The 18,521-nt window shown below is 38.4% G+C and overlaps 1 long non-coding RNA gene across 1 annotated transcript in view; it reads right to left on the bottom strand.

Annotated features, from left to right (window-relative positions):
- Positions 1-656: 656 nt before the first annotated feature.
- The window catches only part of LOC138116541 (uncharacterized), a 78,848-nt gene continuing 60,983 nt past the window's right edge, over positions 657-18,521 (bottom strand). Inside the window, exon 3 of the long non-coding RNA XR_011154194.1 lies at positions 657-1,512. This is a non-coding gene — a long non-coding RNA (uncharacterized lncRNA). The remainder of the gene's footprint in view (positions 1,513-18,521) is intronic.

Below are 18,521 nucleotides of genomic sequence, written 5' to 3'. Positions count from 1 at the left end.
TTAGTCCAACTGCACTGAGAATTTCATTGTGACAAATCATCATTTCATATTTCTAAACCAGTATACAAAGTGCCTGACTTGAGGCATTCAAACAAGGAGACCATGATCACCAAGAGTTGCTGAGACCAGCAAACCCTGAAGGGAGCCACTGACTCTCTGCAGCATTATGAGGCTGAGTTAGTTTTTGTTTAGGAGTTCAAATATTGGTTTAGCTATTTAACTATAGGTGCCTAAATTGCAAAGAGTTGGCATCCATGCCAATAAATAATTTTAAAATTCTGGACTTGTTTGTGAAAAAACAGGCAATCAGTTAAATGTAGGTGCATTTTGAGGACAATATGTTAAGATCCTAAACAAATGAGGATAATCCCAACATTTTTCTATTTATATTTAACTGCCTTAGGCAGCCAGTTTTAGTTTCAAAACAATTTCCTATATATCAAATTCAATTTGCATGATACACCATTGTGGCTAAATCCAGAAATCTGGTTAATTGTACAAGCATCAGTAGTATTAAGGAATTATTTTATAGAGGTTTAAGAGTATTTAGGAGATATGTAGATAAAACAGCATATATCTACTTAGGAACTGGTTTAGGATATTAGCTTAGGGGAAACAAATACTGCAGAGTCTTGCATTTTATTTCAGTAGTGGCTTAGATGCTCAGGATGGTAAATCTCTTTTTTTTTAGCCATCAAACATTCATGTTACTGTACACTTCATAGAGAGGAAAAAATGCTCTGTACTTTATTAGTAGCACATCTATCTGGCCACATCTGACACTTCAGAACTATACAAGCAGAAAGTTCCAATCCAGGAAAATAGACATGAAGAGTAATAAATATATGAAATACAGCCAGCATTAAGAATAGATTGTAAAACGCAGCCTTAACTTGTGTCCAGTCACCTTTACTCCTGTGTTTTATGGTTTCATACTTGTTGTGTAGAAAATAAAAGCTCAACAAACCATGAAATGCCCATCCTTTTCCTCCACCCCCCGTTTCCAGGTCTCAGTGTGAACCCCACTCCCTGCTCTTTGGGGAACCCCGCAGCCTCTGCTCCCCAACACCAAAAGCTGCACCAGCTACAGCTACTCCTTCCCATGTCATTAAGGGTTCAAGGACTGATAAAATGGCTCAGTGCAGCCAAAGTGTGCTGGTACCACTGTCCACATGCCACAGAGCACATCCCATAGTGATGCCCTCCAAAAGTCAAGCTGTGCTTAATGTTGCACACAAGAGAGCTCTTTCTACAAGCCAGGAAAGGGCTGGGCTGGAGACACCCGGGGAGAATGGAGAAGACAATGTCGAGTTCTTATCGGCTAAAAATTCAAGGCCTGTTTTGAAGGGCAATTTTCTTCATTCCCTCTAGATTCTCTTGCCCCTTTGATTATCTGGCCGCAGAAGCAGCTCAAGAATGAAGGTTTCTGGGTCTGCACCACAATTTTTCCATCTCCTCTCGTGCAAGATTGCACAGTCTAACTTGTAGGACCATGAGGGCAGCAACAAAGCTCTGCAAAACGAGAAAGATACGGTAAATTATGGAGCATTCAGAGAGGAATAGGGTGGCACACACAAGAGCCAGAAAAATGACTGTGCCATGTGTCCAACATGAAGCAGGACATGTCCAAAGTCACCAAGTAAAATCAGCCTAGGAAGCACAATGAATCCAAACTGGACAAAACCTAAGACATTCTTTATGTACAGGAGTATCCCACTGCACACAATTACATCCTCTCTTGCCAGATATTTTAAAAAACAGTTCCCATTGGAAAGGGATGGTAAGAGAATGATAATTGCATATGGACTTAATTAGACAGAATATATTAGAGATAAATGGCACTTTTGTTTTCCAAAGAAAATAATCATAATCACTACAGAGTCTTCAGAACCTTTAATTGCCTTTGAGTAATTATCCATTTCTCCTTATACTATGTTCAATTTAATTTGTGCAACAATTAACTGAAATAAAACACTAAAGTAAAAATAGTCAGGTTTTCTCTTTCATTATTTATTTAAGACTGGGAAGATAAATCATCCCAGTTTTTAAAAGCTGGTTTCTTCATTCTAGTTATTAAATTGTGGATATTTATTTGCATTTCCTGTTGTTGGTACAGAATCACCTTGTGAGCTCACATATTAAGAAAGACAGCTCTAAACATTTTAATGGTTTTATAAATTAGTAAGGTAATAAACACAAAATAAAGGTATTCTGCATCACTGTGCTCTTCATTCATTTTTATGCTGCTGACATCAGTTTAGTTTTTAATTATGATACTATTTTGTGATGCACTGGTAGCATCACTGGGAAATATAATAATGAAGTCTTTTTATGACAGGATATATATGGAATAACAGGAGATTTTGCCATGGTAAACACTCTCTGAGAAGCAAGACAGAACTGGCACCTGTGTGTGAGAGTGAGGAAGTCTAGGTTTTAATGCAATGTGGATTAGATACACTGGCATGGATTTAATTGTTTTTAGAAAAAGAGGTGGAATACACTCAGCAGAGAACTTTTCACTTTTCTCCTTTCTCCATAAACTAAACACACTGTAGATTTGGTTTTGTGGAAAGTCAATTTTAACAACATACTTTTGAACTGCCATAATGTGGAAATTGTATTCATCAGAAGGGACAGAAACCTTTCAACAGTATATAATAAAGAATTTTAAATAGAATATTTTATTTTTTCCCCTTGTTCTGGGGGTAAAAAAAAGACTGAAATTCTTTCCAGTTACACCTCTTGTTCATTTAGCATGTTTTCCAAACTTATCATTCTCCCTTATCAATATTCTTTATCTTCTATGAAGTGATAGGTGTATTAAATCAGGCAGCTGCTGGCTGCAGATCTGGTGGCTAAGCCAACACAAAAAATAGCCTTTCCTCCCTGTGTATGAAATTGGACTTGATACATTGTTCAGTAAACTCATGCAAAATTTCTAGGTATTAATGACAATGTAGTGAAATGCTGAGCTTCTTAATTAATTCCAAGTAAAAGAGATTAAATACATCCTAATGGTACATACTGTTAAAATTATCATCTAAGGAAGGTCACACACTGCATGTGTGCACATCCCACACCAAGGAGGGCCATGGCAGAAAAAGCCATGTATTACCTGTAGCCTGTCCTTAGTTAGTGGTTGATTCCAAAAGTCTCAAGTCTAAAATTACAGGAGCAATTTGCTTTTCATATGTGTGCATATCGTTCACGATATCCTGGTCTCTGCCACTTCTTCTAAGTACTTGTCTAACAACAGACAGCATCTGCAAGTTTTAGTCTGATGCACAAGCTAAGGAGGAAGAAAATATCTATCTGCCCTTGATTCCTTAGTAAAATCACTCCATACAGAAATTGTCAGAAACCCTCCTAAAAGGTGGCATGCATAAAAATGAAAGGAATCAAATTCTGAATTCTTAGCTATCTTATCAAGGAAGAAGTCACAGAGATGAGTCTTAAGGGTATAATAAATGACGATAATGCTAGGAGGGAGATACATAGCAGAGAAGAAAAGGTAAAGTGAAAATGGCCTGTAGGATGGAGCTTCACTTATTTGTCACAGCTTCTACAGAAGGCACAAAAATTGCCTTTTTATCCCCTTCCCCACCCCCATGAGGTCCAGCTGCTTCTTTATTCTGAAACTCTCTCTCAAGTAGAGGCAATTTCAATATTCTGCTGGATAACAGCCACCAGAAGCTTTGGTAGCCTGCACTTTCCAGGGAAATTTGGCCAGGCCCAGGCCTGGAACTAAAGAACTGACCCTGACACACTATTTCCCTGCATTTTAATATAACCAGAAGGGGGAAAGTGTTCTTTTTCAGATGATTGAACCAGCTTAAATTTCTCTGTTTGAAAGCCCAATGCAGAATCTCATCCAGACTGGACATTGCATTGAGGGAGAAAGCTTACAACAGAGTTATTTCCCAGCAAAACTCTCCTCTTCCCACAGGTGGGACACAAAAAAGTTTATTTTCCAATGCTGGCAGCAATGGAGCAGGATCCATTCAATGAGTGACCAAATGCTTGCTGTGGAAGCAGCTGTGTCCCATCCCTGGGTGAGAAACCGTTTTCTGTGAAGCTGGTGGGTTGGTGTAACACGGACCTTTATTCAAATATCATCAGAGAATGATGACAGTGAATATAACAGTAAAACTGGAATAACATAAAAGCCACAATTTAATAGGCCACCTAGAGAAATTCTGTGAATACAATTTGAAAGTGCTAATATTAGTAAAACACATTTGGAAGCAAGTAGGGTTGACAAGGATGAAACATTACATGAATGTCTTCAAAAAGCAGGGAAAAGTGACTGTTAAAAATGTCGTTCTATCCTGATTCATTGTGTCCCCTTTTGTGTATCCATAAACTTCCACCTAAAGATAGTTACAAAATATTTTTTTGATCAATTTCACTTTTTTTCCTGTCTAAATCATGTTTTTCCTTAGACTGGAAAACAATTTTAGCTTTGCAAGTTGAACTTTATTAAAAGGCAGAGTCATCATTCCAAGCTTTTATTGTACTTGTCTGCGAGCTTGGATTTTTTCAGTTTTAAACAGGATGATAAATAACAGAGGGTTGTCTTTTATAACTGGAATGTGTCTGGGAACATTAACACTGCCTTTGACTTAATGGCCTTTCTTTTTTCTCTTTTCACTAATATCAGTTACCCGTTAATTATTCTCCTAGGTCAGTGAAAACATTTTGGAGCCTTTTGGTACAAAACAAAAAAACTCAGTTAATGAGGATGTAGTCCAGAAGTGCACAGAAGATTTTCATTCAAATTCTCCTTTAAAATGTCTGTCACAAGGTTACTGTGGCTCAATACATACCTATAGAGTCTAACCAGAAAAGAAATTACCACCAAGTAAAAATGAGGACTTAAGAGTTCTAAAATTTACACAGAGTAAAAAATGAGAAGCAAGCCCACATTTACTAGTCTCTGTTTACTTATTCATTAAGTTTAAAACTTCAGAAATGCTGGAAATACCGCCTATAAAAGATTTTGGTGAATCTGATCATATTGCTACATTTCTCAGGCAGTTTTTGCTCTGCAGAATGCTTCATTTTCATTCCACCCAAAATTTTAAATTTTTCAGTAAATCTCTCTTGATCCGATTGTCAATTCTGGCAATTCTGAAATTGCATTTTCAATAAATGTATTATTTGTTGATTTTATTTTATTTTGGCTGCCCAGTACTGGGCATGTGGTTTTACTGGTGTTGACTGAGACTTGGACCAGATAGGACTGAAAATAACAGAATATAGTACTTTTTTCTAGGAAACATATTTCCTTGTACAATGAAATCTGAGCAGGATTTTCTTCTGGCAAAATTGCCTGCATACCATATTGTTTGTTTTATCCTCTCTGACAAAGGCAAGCATGGTTGTTTACAACTTATGAATAGCAACGGACCAGCAGAAAATATTTCAAAGTCTGTGCAACTTATTTCCTTTCGACTAAGAACCTGATGTATTGTAAAGCCCCAGCATCTGCTGCCATTCAGCATGGGGCAACAAAAGATTATTTCTGCTGCTGCTCAGCAAGAAGAAAAATATGTAATTTCTGCAGTCTTGCAACTGCCTTTCATAGCCTTTTTTCTTCTACCACAGAAATCCCACCTGTTCTGCAAGTGAAAATTCTCCAGTATTAAAATCTGAGAATATATAGACATCTCTGAACAGGGACCTTCTGTCTTTTCTACAAGCCAGAAAATCTTTTAGTGAAGAAAGTTGAGGAACCCTCAGGCTAGCACAACACAAAATATACCCCTGGAGCTTCTGGGAATCATGCCAGGCTGATGGCTGCATTCAACCACTGGTTCCACCTCCTCTTTTGTAGAGAAATTAACTGTATCTCTCAGGTTCAGTAAGAAGACTGCTAGAATTCAGCAGGTGCTGGGATAGTCAGTAAAAATAGTAATAAAAAATAATAGCAGATGTGTGGGAGAGCACAGAGAGGGAGCCTTAGTCTGCCCACAGAAGAAATGCAAAGGGCACGTAGAAAGGAAGAGGGAAATCACAGGCTGAAAGGAGCAGGAAATACATTTTCCACTTAAAATGTCTTGTTCACTCACAGCTGCCTTCAAAGCAGTCATTCAGAGGATAAAACAATTCATTTTAAAATGTATTACAAGTAATGTGGAGAGAGCAGCTCTTATACATAAGTTTCTGCCTGAGGCACACATGGTTTTGTCCTCCCAGTTACATTATGAGGATAAAAATAGCTCAAAGTCATAGGGCCCTGCTAAACTCTGCATCTTGAATTTGATTTGTAGGAAGACAGTATGAGACTGTGCCCACAGAACTGTGGCTGTCAAATTTTAACCTAGATGTAAATAAACCTACAAACCATCCAGACAGCTTCCAGTGGAAGAGTTTAAAAAGTTACTGCAAAAAGTTTTACTCTATGAGGCCAAATCTCAAAATAAAAATATGCAATGAATATTTGTATAGGATATGATAACTGGTGGTTTTTGATAGTACACATGCAGCCCTTGACAGCCTTAGATCTATTATCTTCTCAATTTTGATTATGTTCCTGTAGCTTACTTTGATATTTATAAAATTCAGAATACCTGTAACCTGCTTTCTTAAGAGTGCTGTGATATTTGCCCCCTCCCAGCAATGGGCAGCTGAATATTTTAGAATGGCTCACTTCCTTCCTCACTCATCTCCAGAAAAATCCACTCAACACCATTCTCTCCTAAAGTATCTCTCAACCTTGCCAGTCTTTTCTTGAGTCTCATTGGTGCCTCCACCAGTGACAGTGAGCATCAATACTCAAAAAAGTAACAGATTTCAGCACTGGACCAACACAGCTCCATTGGGACAGGCTGGAAATCCTAAAGCCAACCCCTAAACTTTCAGGTACTGCCTTGTCCCAGCTGTGGGTATGCAAAGAAGCCTTATTCACCTCCTGCCTGGGGCATGATGAAGTGGTTCCATCCTCATTCAGGGCTTTCAAAAAGCACCAAAATGCACTGTGACTGCACCTGGATGGCACACAGCTTCCCACACTAACTATAAACATTAGTGGATTGATGGAAACAAAGCAGTTAAAACTCAATAAAACAATTACTTCCACAATTAGCATCAATTGTCTCTCACAACCTATCAACATATATTTCCTGACTGCAAAATTAAGTCTTAACAATTCACTTATTTCTTCTAGGTTTTGTACAGGCTTTCTCTGGTCAGTAATACTCTCTTTAAAGTAGTCTCTCAATGTTATATCAACCTTGTTGTGGTCTGATTTATCCTTCCCAGATACTCTGCACATGCCACGCTCTTTAATGGCTAAGTATAGCCAAATTGGTGGCCATAAATCTTCCTAAGCAAGCCTTGTAGCCTGCACTGAAAATTATGATGCAGAGCAAATAGGGGAATGGCTACATGGAGTAGCTACAGGAGTAATCAGGAAGCAAACCAGGCTGCAATTTTATAGGATGTCATCTACTCTGCTAAAAGCAGTGTGTGTGTGTGTGTGTGTGTGTGTGTGTGTGTGTGTGTGTGCTCTTTCTCTGTGGGGTAGGAGGGTTTGCTGCCCTAATTCTATTGAAATACTTTGTGTTATCCTGGAATAAAAGCCCATACACAGAGTACTGTCAACTGTTTATACCTGTGTCTATACTACATCAAGTACATATAGGGAGTGAATCCCTGTCCTCCCTGAACAGGTATATGAACCTCTGAACCAGCATTATCACGAAGTTATTTGGAGGTGACTGAGAGAATACCCAAATTGCAAGGACTGGTGCATAAAACAAGAATAAATGTACTCAAAATGTACAGATTAATGCAGCAGTGATAAGGTGAGTGTGAGTACTTGGCATGTTCCTCCAGGCAAAATAACACTGTGCCCTCAGCATCGAGAGGAGACAACCAGGTCACAATTAATCTCAGATGGCAGGGCACATACAAGGGTTCAATATATTTGCTACCGTGACCCCTTTTCAGTCATAGGAAAACCAAGGCCTGTCTTCCTCAATATAATTTTGGAGAATTTTGAACACAAGCATTTAATTAATATTTTTCCTTCATCCCTTTTACCATGTCTGTAAGCTTGAAATATTCTTCCACTAGTTGAGAGGCATTAAACCAACAAACAAAACTACTCTGTTATCCATCTCCCTAAGTACTTCCACGAAACTCTCCAACAACTGGGTAAGAACAACAGGAGTATTGGGTTGGTTTCCATATATTCAAGATGCATGATGATAAAACAATTGGCATTCCATGCCCAGTGCACTGCAGAGAGTGAGGGCAGAGGCTCTGAGGGACTGAGGACTCTCCAGCCAGCACCCAGCACCCAACCCTTGTCCTGTAGCACAGGCAGCACAGCCTGGAGCTGGACAAGGCATTCTGGAAGGAGCCTGGCTCACCTGGAGGGCTGCTACATGATCTGCCAGATAATGCAGATAAGGCTTGAGCTTTCTTATCGATGCTCAATGTTTGTGCAGTACACGATGAAAATAGGAAATAATCTCCCAGCAAACTCCCTCCAGACAAACTATTCCATTTCAGAGCACACCTGCACAGATGCATTCCAAGTGAGCTCAGGCCATGGGACACGTTGGCCTCCTGTGCCTGAGACACAGCTGAAGAGAGAAACCCTTATAAATGCCATTTCAGAATTGCAAATAGAAGTCTTTCTTTTCTCACTGGGTACTGCTGGCACAGTATCTTTTTAGTTTTCTTTATATATAATATCATCTGCAAGGCCATCTTTGAGCTACAATGCACAAAGCACTACACAAAAGGGTGGATTATCCAGTATTTCATAGACTACATAGGTATTACAGACAAGAGATACAACCACCACAAAAAAGAGGTGTCTTGACTATGGCAGACCTTTATGGAGGAGGCAGGGATGACCATTATGTCATACCCTGGAGGAAAATACATTGCCAGATATATTTCAATAACAGGTTCAAATAAATTGGTTGCTTTTTAAACTATACTGTAGGAGCAAGATATCCAAAATTACCCACGTGATTTCCCTGGATTTATTTTTTTCTATTGAAATCAGCAACATTTGTGTTCGTAAATCACTTATGATTTTATAAAGAACAAGTACAATAAAGAAAATTCTTCCTAGGGAGTCCTGGCAGTTTAGCTATACCACCTGTCATTGCTGCAGGACCAAAGCCACAAACCCAGCCTGCAGGAAGCTAAAACAGACTGCATCCATTAAACAAACACACCAAGAAATGTTCATAAATTTTCCCTAGATCACTGATTCTTCACCTACTCTATATGCAAATATTTTTCAACAAACACACCGAGCAAAATCCTTCTGCTCATTGTCAATTTTTAAGCAGAAAAAAAGACAATACTCCCATGAAAGAAATAATGGGGAAAAATTAACAATACTTATCCATAACAGTATACTTCTCATCATAGCTATCATAGTAGTATCCCTAGCCCTAGTATATCCCTAACCCTAACCCCAATTTAAAAAAAGTATTGATACATTTTAATTCCTTTTCAGTTAAGAAACTGAGAAACATAGAGATTATGTCATTTTTGAAAAGTCAGAAACTGATAAGCAATCTCCATGCCTGATGCCCATCATCAGAGACACAAAACCTTGTTGTTCCTTCCTGAAAAGACTAGAAATGTTTAAGAAAAAAAAATCAAATTAGCACACTCTCTTGGATACCTTTTGTACTGTAAAGTGCCCAGGATACCGAATAAAAATAATTGGGTTGTTTTATTTTTTCCTGCACACAAGCTTTAAATTATTGTATTATTTATCACAGTGATCATGAGCACTTTACTAAAAATGTCATAAGTCTTTAAATATTCATCTTTTTCTTCCCTGGAAGATTTTCAGCAAAAAATGTTGGCAAGATAGTGGGTACAAATAAAAGTGCATGAGTCATACTCCCATGACAGAAAAGAAGTACTTTAAGTGATTCCTCTCATGTGTGCTTTTGAGTATGCAACTGGTTCATACACAGCAATAAATTAACTTACTTTTCAATATTGAAGGAGAACCATGAGACTACTCAGTCTTCTGTGATGAATAATAAGGGTTGAAAACAACAACAACAAAAAAGTGTGAAGTAGCTAATTCTCTTTTTATAAACCACAATAACTGATGGCCACAGGTTTCTCTACAGGCATTTTTATATTTTACACTATACATTTCACATTTTGAAATTTGCATTAAAATTTTTATGACACTGCTGGGCAGGCAGAAATACACCCAGGAGGTTCATTTCAGACATTTCCAGGGCTGAAGTAAGAACTTTATAACTCTCCAGTTCTGGAATGCACACGGAATAATTCTACAGTCCAAAACTTGCATTCCTCAAACCAAATTCAAAGGGATTAATGGGAATAGGATAAGGTGGATCTGAGGACAGATCTGAAGATTTCTAGAAAGAGCTTTACCTGTGGATTTTATGCATATCAGAAGAGACAAAATCCAAGTCTTGGCAAAGACCTTACAAGGCACAGGTTTATGTCATTTTGAGTCCTCACTCAACCACACCATCAGGAAAGGTTTCAATCCCATGCATCTCTTAAATATTTTCAGTATGAGAGATAGAGGTGAGAGAGAGGTATTCAGTTTGTTTCTGCTATCCAGGACAGTTCTGCTGACTGAACTGAATTTGAAACTATCTCAGTAAGCAATCCTTAAAAGCGTGACTTTGCTTCTTCACTTTATTTAAAACTCTTCCAGAAACCAAAGAGGATATTCTGGAAACAAGAAAATCAGTGTGGCTGATACCTGGCAATCCAAGGCATGTGCCGTGGGTTTTGGATGTTTTTAACTGTTCTGACTGAATTTTGGCTCTTTTATGCATCCATTTTGTATGTTTATACCAAAACTCGGTGCAGGAATATAAACTGAGAAAAGTCCAGTCAATCAGCCTCTCACACCCCAAAGAAAAAGAGGTAAAGTGTATTATTTAGTCTTTCAAATGCCTATTTGGTGAACTTCTCTATATTTCTGATATGCACACAGAGGTAACAGCTCTCCCTGCTGCACCATACTTGAGATTTTTAATGCAATTATCCTCATAAGACTTCTTAGAGATGGAAAGCGTGGGAATGCTACTGCCTGCTAGAAGTGGAGGAATGTCATCAATCCAAATTTGCTAATGGTGGGCTAAGGTCCAGTAAGGTTAAATAATTTACTCCAAAACATACATTAAATTGGTAAAATAGTCACTTCAAGAAGTGATTTACAACACTTCACAATCTCTTTCAATTTTATTTGAAAAAGCTATAAACCTGAAAACCAAATGTTCCAGTTCTCAATGAAAAATGTTTTAGGGGACCTACAAATATTAGCAGCTTTTGAATTTGACAAAAACAAACGGGCAGTCACAATTTTGGATTTATTGGTATAGGATTTAAATTGTTCAAATTAGATATTGGTGAAAAAAAGTTATTTGCATGCTTGTAGAAGCTTTAAAGCCCCTCTGGATACTCTGAGTCCTGACAGATGAAGTTTTCCTTTCCTGCTCTGTTCCTCATGACTTTATGACTGCCAACTCCAGGAGTTCCATTTCCACCAGCAGCCATCTCAAGATGATTGTTTGAAAGAAAGAACTTGTTACCCTATCTCCAAAAGACCTTTTAACCCCTCCAAGGTCTGATTTATGGTACTTTCACACTACTAAAGAGAAGAGTCCAAGGTTTTTTTAATGCAAAAGTTATGGATTCCATTAGAGCTTGAAATAAAGCCTTCTGAAGTAAATACGGTAGGGAGTGTTTATGGCAACGAATTCGGAGGAAACTCTTAGGAGTGACAAGATTTTTCAGAGAATAATCTTTGTTAAATTTGGAGTCCTAGCCTTTTCTGAAAATCTGCCTCTGCTTAAAAATACCATTTTTCTTCCTCCCAGGATATTAAGACTTTATAGGCAGCTGAACCATGACACTTTCAAACCACTAAGGTTATGTGGCACTCATTGCTGAGCTGGGAGCTGAAATTCCCCCACTCATTCCCTTGTTGAGCCTATTTTTGAAGTCTTGTGAAAGTCAGGTACTTGTTTTCCCATCTCTTACTTGCTGGCTGGAATGCAGTAAGCATTTTCTTGTTTCTGACTTCTTAACTTATTTCTGAATTCTTACCTTATTCCTGACTTCTTTACAGCAACCATGTCCCAGTTACAGAACAAGTCTGCCCAGAGACACTCAGCCAACAAAGTAAATTCAGCCTTTCTCTGAGAGAATAAAGAAATACAAGCCTTAGAGTCATATTAAGTCTAAAAACATTCCCAGGTTTAATGACAATTTGATTTAGTAAGCTTCTACTTAAGGGTTTTATGTCATAACTTCCATTTCAAAGCCTGGTGCAGGACATCATTTTCCTCAGTCTTGTTTCTATATTCTGTAGATTAATTTAAAGCTTTCTCCTTTTCTCTGTTATTTAGGAAGGCTATTCTATTTTAGCCCATTTTATTAATATATTTGAGTGAGTCTGGCATGGCTCCTTTTGCATATTAGTTATTCCACAAAGAGGAAAAGAGAGGATAAAAGATAAATGTCAATAATGGAGGAGAAATGCAATGATATCTGGAAATTTCAATTCAAGTATCGTTACACTGCTCTTCAAAGCTCTTCTGAAAATTCATTCCAGTGAAACACAATGCTGGTTATCTCACACCAGACTTGCCCTCCTCCTCTTAAGGACATGATAACCCATTTTTTTGTGCTCTGCCTTGGCATGTGAATACCACAACATATGAATGTTATTCTCTTCAAGCAGGCACAGAACTTGTGTGGGGTAGAAAAGACAGCAATAATTTTTAACAGCTGGATATTCCTTTGCTAGTTGTCAGTACTACTCCAACATTAAAACCAGCAGACTATATCCATATTACATTTTCTATTTAATAGATCCATGAAATGCTTTAACCTTAGAAAAAGGAAGGCATTAGACCCTTATTTTTGGAAGCTGCCAGAGGCACTGGGGTGTCTCCACAGTCCATGCTCATATCAAGCAGATCTTCATAGTCTGCGTCTGTAGATTCCTTCTTAATTCTGATTAAAAACTGAAATGGCTTTGCTTAGAAATTTCTTTCTGTTAATCTAACTTCAGAGGGCACCTTGCTTAATATGTTAGCACTGGCAATAGGCATCCAAAACGGACCTCCAAAACTGGAGAAAACCAGCAGTTTTAGGAATGTGAGCAAAAGGATTTCTGCACAGGGAAAGCCCCTCACTTTCTAGCTCTGAGCACCTGCATGCTGTACTTGCATTCTCTAACCACTCCAGGCGATTCCTTGGTGGCCCATTCCAAATAATAAATAGATTATCTTAACTTCAGAGCTCGCAGAAGTGACAGACTCTCAAAACTATGGAAAACGAAAGTTGGAAAAATAATACTTTTGTTTTAAAAATGCAGTGCTTATGCTCTTTCATCACAGGGAAAACCATTAGGTTACCTCATCTAAAGAAAGATAAATGCCAAATCAGACAAATCAATGATATTAATATTAATTTAAAACTATTTAATAATGTATTGTTTGGATCCTTCTCTGGGTTTTCTCCTTGCAGTGCCTAGGACTTCATAGTGGCAGCAATGCAGAACAGAGAGGCAAAGCAGTTTCCATGACAACAGAACTACAACTTGATGCATGAGATATAATTAAAAGGTCCAGAACATCTGCCTTGCAACCCAGCTCTCTCCTCATTATAACACTTCACATCATGGATCACATGGGTGACCAGGCACCTGTACTCTGCACACTTTTGGCTTTCCCTAGTCATGCTGAAGAGCAGCAAGTAGAAACTGTGTTCTCCTAATTAGGGAGTTCATTCACCTTTCAAATAGCAGCCAAGCTGCTGAGGCAGAATCTGTTGTTTCAGAACTGCCTCTAAAGAGGGAAGGGTGGGAAAATAACGTTAAAAGACAGAGAGAAGCCATAATCAAATATTTTCTTAAGTGTCCTGGCTTTTTGAGAATACAGTCTTTGAAATATTTTTCCTTGATTCTAGAGGCTGAAAAAAATACATTGCTTTTTCCATTTGCCTCTGCTGCTTCTCATCTCTGCATGAAAAAGCAGAGGCTGGGAAAGTTCTGCACAGCTGCAGCAAGCAAGGCTTGAACAGCAACACATCCCTTCCAATTTTGTGGTTAAAGAATTTGGCTGCATCCTGACAGCACATTCCCATCCACGCAGCATCACACTGGAAGGATGGCACACTCTGCCACCCAATGGGTTTTTATGCTTTGTGGAACATTTACTACTCTTAATTGCACAGACCTTTAAATTAATTAAAATCTCAACATTAGCCTATTGTTATTGAAAGTGACTAATTATTAAAGGCAAAATTCTCACTTCCATTCAACTTCTTTTCTTGCCCACGCAACTGAGCTGAGGGTGGGGAGTCTGATGAGGAGCAGCTGAGGGAGCTGGGTTTGTCTAATCTGGAGAAAAGGAGGCTCAGGGGAAACTTTATTGCTCTCTACGACTCCCTGACAGGTTGGGGTTGGGCTCTTCTCCCAAGTGTTGGGACAAGAGAAAACATCCTCAAGTTGCAGCAGGGGAGTTAGACTGGGTAGTAGAAATTTTTCTTCACTGAAAGGGTGGTCAAGCATTGAAAGAGGCTGCCCAGGAAAGTGGTGGAGTCACTGTTCCTGGAAGCATGCAAAAAACATGGATATGTGTTATTTGTTAGCATTCCAGGCCTTCATTTTCCAATCTAAATATTTATGACCACAGATCTTTGCACATCAGGGTTTTTTTACCTTCAAAGCAGACTCGAACAGTCTAAATTTCTATTTTAGCACAATTATATTAATACTGTGGTTCCTGGATTAATTTCAGTGAATGGGAAGGCAGGAGACAGTGGCTGCTTTCTCTCCCTCCTGTCTTCTGACTCCAGCAGATGCAGCATCATCTGCTGTTTTGCAGAAGACAGCAGAACATGTGCTCTTTTAAAGGTGCCTACCCAAACTGAATGGATTTTTCTCTAATGGCAAAGGCTTTTTCCAAACACTGCATGGATTAATATTTTTCAAAGAAAAGGTCATGCAAATCCTTTCTAATGGGAGAAGAATTAAGTGACTTATCTGCCCCAGCTGATAAACAGCAGCTCCCATCATATTAGTCAGCAGTGGTTTCAGCTTAGTTATTGACAGTACTAAAATATCCAGTGGTATTTATACTGTGTCTTCTCCTAGTAATAAGCAGGGATACTGTGATTCCTGGCCAGAGACTGAGCACAGACCTTCACCTTTTAAAGCCTTATTTAGGCTTTAGGGTGAGAATAATGTATGCTGGATCCCTGGATTAGCTTAGTGGAAAGGTGTTATGCTCAGTTTTTAAATAAAAGCTTCCTGACTTTTCTGCTCTAGCACACTGTAGATCCAAGTTTCATTCATTTCAAATTTTTTCCAATATATTTACTTCCTTCAAAACTAGAGGAACATTCCATTCCTGATTTTTCTGTATCACTCTGTTAATAAAAAAGCATGGCAGTAACCAAAATCTGAATTAGTGTGCAGTAAACCCCTTAACTTGCATCTTAAAAATATGCAAACATTATCACAAGTATCTGTCTCCAGATCTGTCTCTTTTGTCCTCACAGATGACACAGCAAATGCTACAGTGAGGTCTCCTTAGTAAGACTTCATTAGCTTGACAATCAATTACCAATATACATTAGCAATAGAATAAAATGACAATGTATATTATATATAAAAAGGTATATTAAAATTATCACTTTTATAAGTAAAGAAACACTGTGGTGCAGTGAATTTTACTTTTTATCATGCCTGTCCATTTCTTTGTTCATTCACAGAATTTAATAAACCTCTGTAAGTGTCCAAGCGGGTGGTGAGGTTTGGTAAGGTTTTAATGTACTATAGTGACAGCCTTGCTCACTGTATAATTAAGAAAAAAATTAATCAACCATTACTTTAAATATATGGTGAAGCCCACTTACCAGCTCATCTTAGATGGATTTTTTATTTCCATGCACAAACCAGCTTACATTAGTGCAATGTAAAACTGCTCATTTAATATCATTTGTAATAATAATGATTTCCATTTTTAATGTCAAGAGAAAAATCACTGGTTGCCAGGTCCAAAGAGCACTTAATGTCCATTAGTGCACAAATGAGTTTGCAAATTTAAACAGACTTTTCAGCAATAGTTATTATCTCCAGTCTATCTGAACAGTGCAGGTGTGGTAAGAGCCGTTGTACTTTTTATTCATGGGCATAAAAGCACTTGAAAGTCTTTAAAATACCAAGAGCCCTTATATTTTTAAGACTGCAGAGCTATTTAAACACATAAAAATTGAGAATCCCCTCCATGCACCGTACTTCTACTGCCATAAGTTGTGTTGATGCTGACTCTTATAATTAATTATGTGTCTCTTTCTTCCCTGGAACTACCAAAGGAGTGGCAGAGTATCCCAGAGTGGATGATGAGAGCAGCACATCTGAGTGGACGAAGGAAAAAAAGCTAGCAAGTTTTATGATGGCTCTGGGTACCTGTGTCTCCAACAAAACCAAGAGAGCAAGACTTGCAAACTCAGAAAATGCTTAAAGAAAAGGTGGGGAAAATATAAACATCAAGGGCTACATCAAGAATGTACACAAGAGCAGACATAAATACTGAGGATGAATGATTTGCTCTCAGTCTTATTATAAAACAACCCAAACCAAACCAGTAAAAATGGGTTTGAGAACTGAGGAGCACTGAGTGTTAACACTGTATTCTTTTATTTGCCTATTATGTCTGATCTTCAGTACTATTTCTTTGGGCATCAGTGCTATTTCTTGACACTTGAACACCTTGGTACCCTCATTGTGACCTGTGAATTGTGAAATTACTGGTAAAAAAACCTCAGATAGAGTTAAAATCTATAGTGCATGTTTGGAGGGCATCACAATAAATCTGTGTAATATCTCAAAACCTCACAAATTGGGCTATTTTATCAGTCCAGGAGTCCACACAAAGTTTTCTTATTTTAAGTCTCTAATAAAACTTATTCTGTAGTACCCTGTAGGGTACACCTGTAGAATAATTTCTAGGGTGAGGAATTGTGTTTGAATTACAGCTGCACGCTGCTGCAGCTCTGTCAGGCTCAGACCCTCACACTTCCTCCCAACTGGAACTCTTGCTGATGTTCATATATTGAGAAAAATTAAGTGACCCCTGCAGGCTCATCTCCCAAGGTCATTGGTGCATTTCTTGCCAGTGATTAAATATGCATCTAGCAATCAATAACATTATATTCCCAAGGTACACACTGTTCTTCAATTATGGTATTTAGATGGAGGGCCTCTCAGTATCATCTAGCTCAATAATGTTATGCAGATCTCGTTTTATACAAACCTCTCTTGCTAATTTAAGGCTGGGAAAAATATCTGTATTTTCTGGAGGTTTCTTGTATAACCTTCCTTCCCCTGAAGTTTTTTGTTATGTTCTGATTTTTCATTATTCCCAGCAAAAAATGAATTTAATTTAAATTTAACATTACTGTGTCAGTTCTGTCTTCCCAAAGAGGTTTCCAGCAGCCTTAGCAAAGAGCTGAGCTTCTGCCAACAGATGAACTTTGGTGGTGTTTTTACAGCACTATTATGTTCTCCATGCATGAAACATTAGGATTATGACAGGTTGCCAATCTGGAGGCAGCACACTGGTTTAAGTGCCTCAGAGGTGCCATGCCAATCAATTCTCCTGTCTCACTCTTACTGGTCATAGAAATATGTATTAATGACAGGTGAATAATTAAAGAGAGAGGATGAATTACAGGGGACAAGGCAATGTCACAAAAATGGGAACTCAAAAGAAAGGAGTTAAAGAGGAGGATCCAGTCTACTGAAACACAATAAAATTCACTGTGTGCCACTCACAACAGCCACACATTTCCTCCTCACCTGCCCCGTTTTGGCACTTTGAAGCACCTAGCTGGAGCTGAAGATATCAGAAGCTGATCTGAAAGGCTGCAGGGAGATGAAAACTATTTCTCCATGGAAGCCCTATGATATTCAGGAGTAATTCTATTTGCTGTTCCTGACTTCACAACAGAGCAGCCCCCCTAGTCCTTTCAGAAGCATCATACAAGAACTCTGTGCCCTTCAAATGTGAGACTGAAATTTCTATAGGAAGCACATTTCAAGAACATGAGGGGAGGGTCTCCTTCACCAGGTAGATTGCTTTAAGCACACAGAGCTCCTCTTATCCCTCAAGGATCACTGGAGAGGAAGGAAATGGCAGGGAAATACTGTCAAGAAGTTTTGGCCTTTAGAAAAGACCAGCTTCCACCTGCTCATCAGGGCATGTCTGTCTAGGTTCATATTTAGAACCACCTTGATCCACCTGGAATACACATCTAGAAAGGATAGTAATAATAATAATCTCTCAGACACCTAGCAACCTCAGTAAATCTCAATTTTACTTATTATTCCTTGCATCTAACCACTTCTTTCATCAGATATCCTGGATCTCCTTCCTTTTCTATTCTCTGAATTGTCAAGTGAAAGGCAAAACAAATTCTGTAAGGATTCTCTGCACTTTCACCATGTCCAGCTCTGTTTTTCC

This window comes from Aphelocoma coerulescens, chromosome 1 (assembly GCF_041296385.1).
Source record: "Aphelocoma coerulescens isolate FSJ_1873_10779 chromosome 1, UR_Acoe_1.0, whole genome shotgun sequence".
Lineage (NCBI taxonomy): Eukaryota > Metazoa > Chordata > Aves > Passeriformes > Corvidae > Aphelocoma > Aphelocoma coerulescens.
This window is presented reverse-complemented; position numbering and strand designations above follow the sequence as displayed.